The sequence below is a fragment of the Anneissia japonica genome, unplaced genomic scaffold (genome assembly GCF_011630105.1).
Source record: "Anneissia japonica isolate Jap-2015-1 unplaced genomic scaffold, ASM1163010v1 scaffold78867_len149426_cov127, whole genome shotgun sequence".
Lineage (NCBI taxonomy): Eukaryota > Metazoa > Echinodermata > Crinoidea > Comatulida > Comatulidae > Anneissia > Anneissia japonica.
Genome location: NW_022758832.1, coordinates 985 through 12,332, shown reverse-complemented (window position 1 = coordinate 12,332; position 11,348 = coordinate 985). Strand labels below are relative to the sequence as shown.

Below are 11,348 nucleotides of genomic sequence, written 5' to 3'. Positions count from 1 at the left end.
TCAGATAATGATGTACGCAGTGAACCTTTAATGTTTGGTTGCATATTGAGAGCTCAAGAGTGAGTAGACAATTAATAGTTTTTTATCACCTTAAAGTTAATTATTGTAGAATCAATAGATCATGATGATTGGTTTAACATGTGAGTTGGCAATAATAATTTAGGCAGTAATTTGTGATAGCCATTCACTCGTCAGCAGATAGGGCCTACGCTGTGTTGCCCAGCGAAGAAACATGATTTAGCTTATTGTGTAGTTCATTGATGATTTGATGTTTAATACAGTATAATCATTTTGATTGTGATGAACACTTAACTGTTAACGGCAGTTGATTATATACAATGTTAAATACCCAGTATACATGCGGAATAGGCAAGTTAAAATATAATTACTAGTTGTGAGTGAGAGAAGATGGTTTAACTTCTGTCGTCCACCGCACTGTTACTACAACGTTACTCGCTAGGGTAGTCGTCACGCTTGAGTGATTTAGTATGCCGTTGCTATGCCAACGAGCTGCATAGTTAAAGCCTATGTTGTATTTTTTTGTATCTTTACAGATTTCGAATATCTATATATAGATTAATGATATTACCGGTCATTAAAGTTTGAAATTGAGTTGACAACAACCAAGTGAGGACGCAGTGTCTTATTTTTGTGCTTTACAATCACTAAGCTTCTTCTTTACAACAAAAGGTCCTGAATACCTAGCCTGTAATGGATGGTTAGGAATTGGAAAAAAGGGCTAGAACGTTATCCCCTGTATTAAAGTTCCTATCCTGAGTTTTACAATCAAAACTAGTTTTCATCTTAGACAGGCCTCAGTAAGTTTTTGTCTAAAACTTGAAACATACTCGACAAGATTTACAATAGAAGAGCCATCAATCAAAGACTTTTTAAGGGCTCGCAAAGGGCCCCGCACAGAGTGTCCAAAGTCAAGATCAAAAGGGGTAAAGCCCAGAGAATCCTGAACAGATTTTCGAATAGCAAACAAAAGCAGTGGCACCCCCTCATCTCAATTTTTCTCATTATCAAGGCAGTAAGTCCGCATCATGTTCTTTAAGGTTTGATGGAACCGCTCTGGGATTCAGGGTGATAGGCACTTGATTTCACTTGGCTAATTTTTAGCTCATGCATTATTTGTTGGAAAACCACTGACATAAAATTTGATCCTTGATCAGATTGAATTGTAGTAGGAAGGCCAACCCAAGTGAAAAATTTGACTAATACTTTTATTATGGTCTTAGCTTTAATATTTATGAGGGGAAGGGCCTCATGGAATCTTTTAGAAGCGCACATAATAGTTAAACGTATTGATTCCCTGTCCTAGCTTTTGGAAGGGGTCCAACACAATCTATAAGGATTCGACTAAAAGGTTCTCCAAATGCTGGAATGGGCTTGAGTGGTGCAGCAGAGATCTTTTGGTTTGGTTTCCCTACTACTTGTCATGGGTGACAGGTTCTACAATATTGGACAACATCATTTTTTAATTTAGGCCAATAAAAATAGTCAAGTATCTTTAGATAGGTTTTGTTAATACCTAAATGTCCACCTAATGGACCATCGTGTGCTAAAGAGAGGATTTCCCTCCGATATGGTTTCGGTACCTTAATTTGAATCAGCATCCTCCAATCTTCATTGGAGGCCGTATCAAGGGGTTTGCCATTTTCGCATTAAAACCCCATTTAAAAAAAAAAAAAAACACTCACAGAAGGAAGAAAATTCATCCTCCTTTATGGCATTTTTAGCCAATTCAGCAATTTCTGGGTCGCCCACCTGCTCAGCAATCAATTGCTCCCTTGTTATTGTTGATACACTCGGCTTATTGCCTGTACTACAAGTATCAACATTAGGGATTTTACCGTTAAACTCAGAAGCAAGGAATGTATCCCCAAGATCCACCTCCTTAGATTGCTTGCTCATAGAACGCGTACCAGCGCACACAGGGAATAAATTAGGATTACCAGGATTGGTTTCGTCCTCAAGAGGGACCTCACAGACAATTGGGTCTGCCCTCACCTTATCCCCAGCTAAATCATTCCCTAACAGTAAGGTGACGCCCGCAAATGGAAGTTCATGTCGAACACCCATTTTAACAGGTCCAGTAACTAAATCAGACTGAAGATAAATATTATGAAGTGGTAGGTTAACAAAACTCAATTCAATCCCTTGCAGCAAAACACTATCCCCTGAAAGGATTTGTGAGCTAAGGGAAGTATACCCTCCAAAAGCAAGGATTGAGATGCACCTGTATCTCTAAGGATTTTCACAGATTTAGGGTTAGCATTGTCCCCTACAAGTGACACAAAACCTTCAGACAAGAAGGGGGTGTACCCATCAAGCACATACGTGTCCAAGCATTTTAAGTCAGATTTGACCTTTAAAACCTCAGCAGCCTCACACTCATCGTTTGGCTGTTTGGCCGAAATAAAGCCAGAAGGCTTATTTGTAGCTTCCCTTCTTTTTAAGGCAAAAAACTTAGACATAATATGTCCAGCCTTTTTACAATAATGACAACTAGGACCAGAGTGCTTGTCTCCTGACCCCTGTAAAAACTTAGCTCCTGATTTATTATCTATGGTCTTGGAATTGACAGGTATAATAGTTGTAGGAGAACCATGACTTAATTTAACATTTACACCTTAATCTGGCTTGGATTTTGAGGCAAAGGACAGTTTATGTGTTAATGCATAATCGTCAGCCGCTCTAGCAGCCTCTTCTAATGAGTTTATCTTACAGTCATCCAAGTGAGTACGAATATTAGGATGTATACAAGATTTAAACTCTTCAAGCAACACTAATTGCCTTAGCGTAACAAAGGTTTGTGCATCTTTAGAATCATACCATCTATTAAATAATTCCTCTTTTTTTCTGGCAAACTCTACATGAGTCTGAGCCACATTTATTCGGAAGTTCCGAAATTTTTGGCGATATGCCTCAGGAACGAGTTTGTAGGCGTTAAGGATGGACTTTTTCACTAATCCATATTCAGCAATTTGGCTGACGGAAAGGGCAGAGTAAACGTCCCTGGCCTTCCCAAATAATACACTCTGCAAAAGGAGTGTCAATTTATCTTCTAGCCAATTCATACTTTGGGAGATTTTTTTCAAAATGAAGGAAAAATTTATCAACATCATCCTCCTTAAAAGGAGGTACAAGGCGGAGATTTTTGTTAACATCAAATTTAGGTGTATGTACCTCAGTTTTAGTCTGAGACTTTAGCTCTAATTCCTTAAGCTTAAATTCATTATGAAGTTTTTCTTTCTCTAGCTCCAAATCATTTTTTCGTTTTTCCTTCTCTAGCTCCAAATCATTTTTTCGGTTTTTTTTTCTCTAGCTCCAATTCCATTTTGAATTTTAATTCCAATTCTTTAAGTTGCCATTCGCTAGAACTAACTGGTGTAATAAGTCCTAGAGCATTTTCTTCAACAATATCCTCATCAACTAAATGCTCGATAATAGTCGCCCGAATCTCCTGCTTCCGCATAGCAGAAGTAGTTGCAAGCTCAAAATGTTTTGCTATATCTAAAAGTTCTACCTTCTTACATTTTTCTAAAACATCTAAGGATGGCGAAGCAACAAATTGTTCCAAAACAAAGGCCATGGTTTTCCTATGTTATTAATTAAAAATCGCAAATCACAAAATACAAATTAAAAATTAAAGTTGTGATCGTTTCTTTCCCAGACGAGCCCCCAATTTCTGTTACATGCAAAGCACCAACAGAGAATAGGAAACACAATAGCTTAGTATTATATACAATATGTACATTTATTAATAAAAGCATAGATACATTATTATAAAAGAGAACAAAAATGATGGTGGTAAAACGCAATTAAATACTTTAAGATGCTCGAAAACTTACAGATATAGCTAAGCCCACGGCTAAGTAAGTTGGATCAAAGACTGGTGTCCGAGACCGGCAAGGTCTATAGATAAACTTAATGAACTACGGCAGACTTGTAATAAAGTTAATGATAACTTTAGAACTTTTGGGACTGACTAAATGATAGGATTGTACCCCATTTTATACATTTATGAACAGGATATGTGGGGGAGATTATTATGACATCACCACATAACTTTAAGATGAATTTACTAACTTTAAGATGAATTTTGGAATGACATCATCTCCTTAAGGATGAAGTTGTAGATGACATCATCACACAACTCAGATTCAACAGTCCCTTAAACTTATTTGGAATATTAGCCAACAGGTGATTCGGACAACAAAATTTATGAGGGGCACTTTAGGACGAACTTTGTACATGCATTCTACAATATGGCTAATACAGTCTAAACTATTACAAAGTATAGTAAAAATAACATAACAGTATTTAACATTGTATTATAGTAAAATAAATGTATTAGGTATAACCTAACACCTAACACATAGTACGTAGACTTTAAATCAGGTTGTAATCAATTTACATATTATTTTCATCTATAGTATATTCATTTCATCTATTCACTCACCCACCCACCCTACCCACCATGTCTTTGTTTTTATTTACTTTGTTGAATAGTATAAATACTGAATCATGCTTAGTGGGTATGTAAGTTGTGCCTAGGCATGACATGGCTAATATAGGATCTGATCCAGCAAGGATTTGTGGATTATTATGTGATGCGAAATAAGTATTTTGTTTTTTAATTTGACCATATTTAATTTGTATTATTTTTTTTTAAATATGTTTTGCCAATATTTCAACATACATATTATTATGCTGTAACTTAGGCCTTATGGTGTTTTGCACACCTAGGCCTACTTCTCTATTAGCAATGTCGTAAAGATGAGTTAGCATACAGTTGTTCTCACTGTTGTGCCTCTGCAAATTAAATACTAATCATTCCAATTTATACACCAGTGATGACGAGCATTCATACAGTACTTTATTTTAAAAAGTACTTCACATTTATTTACATCCCTGTAATTTCAAATTCATCCGGACCATAATTTATTATTTTTATATCATTTTTATTTATTTTTTTAGGATTATTTATATTTTGTTATTATTGCGATTACATACAATTGTTTTTTCTTTCTGGTTTACTTAACTAATTTATATTGTAACTAAATTAGGACTACCCTATCTATTGACAGACTGCATTTGAACTATTTATAAAAATATACCTCAAACTGTAGCTAGTGTGTCCTAGTTATTTAACTTTAAAAACAACCATGTCTGTCCCTGCATTAAAAAGATACCCAAATATCAAATTACAAATGACTTAGTTATCATTATGGTCTTGTTGTTAGGGGGAACCACTGATCTAGGGTTTACCAATTTTAACATACACCCACCCTTAAAAATGTTTAAAATCCCACACTTTCTTTCCTGTAGCTACAACCCTGCAAAATGTGTTTATTAAGAAGTTTTTACGACAATTTAAGTCAATATGTAATGTGATGGTGAATTCCATCTCTACGTTCGCTTCTCATTTTTTACTCTTTTCAAAATACATTTCAAAAAAAGAAAACAAAACATGTTTTTTTGTTTCCTTTTTTTTTCTAAGACCTATTAATGCCACAATGTATATTTTAAGTTAAATTTGATAACCGTTAATTGTATTAATAGTCTTAATTTGTCCATACTTCACATGAATTTTGTATATGGGTCTAGCTATATAAACCATGCAATGATATTTTAGTGAGGCCAATATTTTGTTGATGAGTTTGTGCACAGGAGAATGTTTATAAGGGCCTATTAATTTAATCATATTGAAAGAATGCTGTAATTTAATCGTGACTAAATCTCACTTCTTCTCTACAGCAAACAATGTATGCAAGCATTAAAATTGGGAGCAAGCTGGGATAGCAAATCCAAGTTATTTATGAGAATATATATCTATATAAGATATAGTTCACTGTTAAAAATAATCAAATTTATTGATTAGTTAGCCCTACTGTATATAATTATTTTACAGTTTGTAAATAATAAACATAAAAGATAATCATCTAGCATATCACACAAATAAAAATGCACATAATATAAAAATTATAAAAAAAAAAACTCAATAGTTACTCATCATAATACCCACAGGGAAGTATTACAGTAAGTTACATTACTAGTCACATCTTAACCACCATTTTCTCCACAAGGAGAGAGCCTACCGCGGCTCCCCCAGGGAAATATACAATACGGTCCGCGTATCTTGTGACTTGTAATCTAAACAGCATACTGTAAGGTAAACATAACAATTTGACTAAAGTTGGGTTTAGGTATGTAGGAGTCCATCATTTACATAAAGAAAGATGTTATTTTCTTTTGTGTTACTTGACCTTTTCTTATTCCCAATCTTTAATAAGCAATTCTCCAATAAATTTAAAAGGTACTCATGGGGTGTCTATAAAACGAAGACCGAAGTCCGAAGACCTTTTTCTTTTTTTGATGATAATACACTAGGCTGTCACAAAATCAAAATTACGAAATTTTTTGGACGTCTATTTGTGAAATTTCAGGGGTCTTTGTTTAATAAACACCCTATATTGGTCTTCTAAAAAACAAACACCAAAGACCTAACAGAAGGAAGACTTCCAATTGTTTCTCAATTATCTTATTGAAATAAATCGATAATTACGTTGATATAAGCAACTGTCTCTTATACACATCTAAAGCAATGAAAAAACGGTGTATAATCATTGAAAGTTGACTTGCGGAACACAAATTTATTAAGCTATAACAAAATCAAACGGATATTTCGATAGCTCCTGTTATCTTCATCAACGTTAAAGTGAGAAAACTTGGGAGATCGTACATATACATAAAGAATAATAAACCAATCAGAATCAAGTTATCAATACAATTAGTTGATTGGACCATAAAATATAAGTTTAGTGTTCAGTGAGTTTTTAACTGGATTATCCATTTCATTTCTGCGTTATGTCGTTCTTGTGTTGATTTAAAATTGCAACCTATTATTATAGCCCTAAAGTCATTGATGGTGTGATTAGGTGAATTAAAATGTACACTTACTGGGCAGTTGAGTTTGTGTATTATAGATGATTTGTGGTTGTTCATTCTAGATCTGAAAGTTAGACCAGTTTCGCCAACATAGTTTCCCTTGTTGCATTTGTTGCAGTATATGAGGTATATAATATTGGGCGAGTTACAATTCAGTACTGGTGGCCGGATTGTTATTTGTGTTCCTGGTGGAGTAAATGAGCTGTCAGTATTGTTGATGTTGCATAATTGACATCTAGAGCTGTTACATTGTGTGTTGCCATGTATCGGTTTTAAGAGGAGGGGAGTTTAGATGAGGTTAAAGTGGACTTTAAATTAGGGGGTTGCCTACGTGCTAGTAGAGGGGGGCTGTAAAAATAATTCTTTAATCGATGGGTCTTCTTGGAGGGAGAGGAAGTCTCTTTTAATTCTCTTAGACAGTTGCAGGATGCTGGGGCTATAGTCAAATACCATAGGTAACCGATCATTGTTAAATTTAGGTCTATATGTGAGAAGATCAGTGCGGGGTTTACGTGAGGCTTTTTTAATCTGGGTTTTTATTACATTTAATGGGTAGTTACTTGACATGAACTTGCCAGTGAGAAGAGATATGTGTTTGTTATAGTCGGATGGGTATGAGCAGATTCGTTTGAGACGCAGGAATTGACTGTAGATGAGCGATCGTTTAAGACTCATAGGGTGTGAGCTTCTGTAGTCGAGGTATCGATTGTTGTCTGTGGGTTTTATGTGTACTGATGTGGTGATGTTACCATTATCTAAATTTATAGATACGTCTAAGAATGGTAAAATGGACTATGACTGATCCATGGTAAACTTAATGTTCGATAGATACGAATTGCAGTGATTAGAAAATTCTTTAAGACTATCTAAACCGTGCTCCCAAATAAAATATATATCATCAATATATCTACAATAGTATGATGGTTTCAATTCAAAACTCGATAACATCATGTTTTCGAGGTTAGCCATAAAAATGATGGCATAGCTGGGTGCCATCTTTGTACCCATAGCAGTACCATTAAAAAAAAAAAAAAAAACTCCCGTAACATTATCAAAATTAATAACTTCTAAAAAACAGATATAAACAATTCAGTTTTCCGGAAACTACAACTACAGTCCTGTCCTAATTCGGATTTGAATTCAAGACCTTTTGATTACCGGTCGGATACTCTACCAACTGAGCAGTGAGATTTTTTACAGTTGGACACGTTTTTCCATGGTATTGCACAATACTCAATAAATATTATAGTATAATTTAATTAACACAATAAATTCAAGTTTAAAAACTTAATGTGGAATTATATATTTAAAAATGCTAAAATGATACATTTTGAAAGACATTCACGTTGCTTTATGCGTACTTTCGGTTTGGACAATTGGTTAGGCCTATATGCTACAAAAATAGCTTACCAGATCCAGCTACCCACACAGCATAATATGCAGCAACAAAACATAAAGCAAGTGTACACCTCCACGCAATAAATCGCATAATGACGTAACACTGTGACACGCCAAAGTTATTAAAATGTCAGATTTTACACACACACACACAAAAACTAAACCAGATGTGTAGTCCACAATTACTACCCGTCCGATAACTGTTGTAGCGTACCATATGAAGCATTAGATCGGTATGGCACCAACTAATAGTACTGTTTCTCATATCAAGATTACTTCTGATAATTAATTGTGCAAATCTGATTTGATTTACGGTTATAATTCTAAGTACATTGATCAAAGATTGCCAACTTTAATACATTACTACCTTATGTATAAGCGACAAATACTTTTGAAACACCAAACAACGCAATCATGTACATATTAATAGTGTAGCGGTTATCACATCTGCCTAACACACAGAAGGTCCCCGGTTTGAGCCCGGGCGGAATCACTTTCTTTTTATTGGTATCCATGTTCTATTAGGCTTCGTAAGTATTTCAGAAACCACTTCAAAACTTTCATTGGACAACTTATTTTAACCAAAAGTAATATTTTGGTGTAACACAAAAATATATCTGTTGCTTAAAATAAGTTGTCCACTGAACGTTTTGAAGTGGTTTCTAAAATACTTACTAAGCCCATGGACCTAAGCCTAATAGAACATGGATAGCAATTCCAATAAAAAGAAAGTGATTCCACCCGGCCTCGAACAGGGGACCTTCTGCGTGTTAGGAAGATGTGATAACCGCTACACTACGGAATCGGTCACTGGTAGGATAAGTATATCCAGTTAAAATTTCTTAAACGGTAAGATGTGATAACGTACACTACGGAATCTGTTGCTTGTTGTAGAAGTTAGTATTTTTCCAGTCGAAATTTCTCAAACAGTAATGGATCATTAAAATAACAATAGGCCGGGTACCTGTCTCTTATACACATCTAGATGTGTATAAGAGACAGGCGATATACCAGACTAGATTTTTAAATTTAGGTACCCATACATTTTGAAACATAACATTAGTAGATTATTATACTGTATATTGATGGAAGGGTACCAGATTTCTTTGACGTCTACATCGTTATTTGACCATCAAATTTAATCATCTCTTCCTTACATCAATATACAGTATAATAATCTACTAATGTTATGTTTCAAAATGTATGGGTACCTAAATTTAAAAATCTAGTCTGGTATATCGCCTCTCTATTAATAATCGGAATCCCCTGGCTAACAAATAAACTTAGGCTTAATTGAGTGATTGACTTGTCAGAAATGTATCGCTTTTCAAAGATTATAGATTATTCACTACTTGTTTGAACCCGTTCACAAATTAAATTGTCTATTTAACTTAACACATGAGTGTCCTTCGTGCTATAATTGTGTGCCAAGTTGTCTGCAATTTCCAATTATATGTAATACCAGATACTGTTTCTTGGAAATTTACTTGAACATCCTGCAAAGTCTGCCGCATGCTAGCATTGAATTATGACAAAGAGTAATTCATTGTGAGCATGTTTGGAAGAAATAAACAATTAAGTAGGCCTATGTAAGCAATAACTCTGTTATGTTCACTTGAATAGGCTTATCTCAGTAAGACTTTTACGATTGGATACCTTGTTGAAGCAAGAAATGATGTTGTCTTTATCAAGTACCGCTCATCTATTTTTTTTCCGTGTGAGAAACGCTTAACTTACACAACATGAGCAAAAGATGTGTTTTATTATTGTCATTTTATTTTCTGGTGAGTACATGCTCCATGATGTAAGGATCATCGTACTTGTTACGAAAACATTAAATAACACGAAAGCGCAATTGTGCTCCGGAAACATGTGATGTAGAGAGAGCAGTGTGTGGTAGTGAGTTCTATAGAGCGATTAGAAAGAAACTTGACTGAAAAATGTCTGTGTTCTGGAAAGTGGTTGTCTGAATCTTGAACTATGGCCTCTTGTGAATGTGGCTAATGAAATGAGATAATGACCTGAATCAGGTATAAGAATAATACATTTGAGGATTATATAAAGTATTACAAGTTTTTTTCTTTCTCTTGAATCGCTCTTCAATAGTTTTTTTCACTGCGTAATTGAATATAATGTAAAGCTCTTTATTTTCTCGTACCCTAATTTTTTACCGATTTTTGCGATAAAACAATGATTGCGAAAATTAAGGGCGTGCGAAAATCGCGAAATTCTGAATGACAGTTTTGTCTTCAAAAGCAAAGCTATATCTAGTATAAAAAACCGTAATTACAAAATCATCATTATTACCGTAAAAACATATTTATAAACAATCTTTACGAACTAGCTTTTTGAAATGAATCGTAATGACTAAGCCAGAGGATGTATTAAGCTCTGTCCACGTTATAATATTTCCCTTGACAAAAAAAAATAAATAAATAAACAACTTTTATAGTTATGATATGGCTATATATGGTTATAATGCGATGTCATCATGACCATATTTAGGCATTTCTCAACTTTTTGTCAAAAACAACTTGATAGCCTGAACAAGGCTTTACATCACAATATTCACTTTGTTTACTTTTTACCGTCAGAAATGTCACTATTTTATTTTAATTTCTATTTAGAAAGCAAGCATTATCGTATTATGGCAAAGATTATTATCAGCACAGTTTAATCCTTTTAATTGCTTCTTGTTGGAATGCTATGGTTACTTCTTTTAGTGAATAATTTATTGTTCATGATTTTCAACTTAAACACAAAAATCAAAATCGAGAATGTTATATTAGACCAGCACCTTTTAGGTGGATAGCTCATTTATTATTGGTAAATTACGTCAGAATTGCACCACACGAACTAAATTAATAGAGTCTCGGATACCGACATAGTCAGAAGTTAATCATGTTATTAGATCTCATTTGATTTTGATTTATAGCTTTAATTTAATTTATCATTAATTACATAAAAGCGGCAAATGTACGTCACAAACATGA

General features: G+C 34.2%; 1 non-coding gene across 1 annotated transcript; it reads right to left on the bottom strand.

The window, feature by feature from the left end:
• Nucleotides 1-9,087: 9,087 nt before the first annotated feature.
• Nucleotides 9,088-9,160, bottom strand: Trnav-aac. Its single transcript has one exon. It is a non-coding gene; the product is annotated as a tRNA-Val (tRNA).
• Between the last annotated feature and the right edge of the window lie 2,188 nt (nucleotides 9,161-11,348).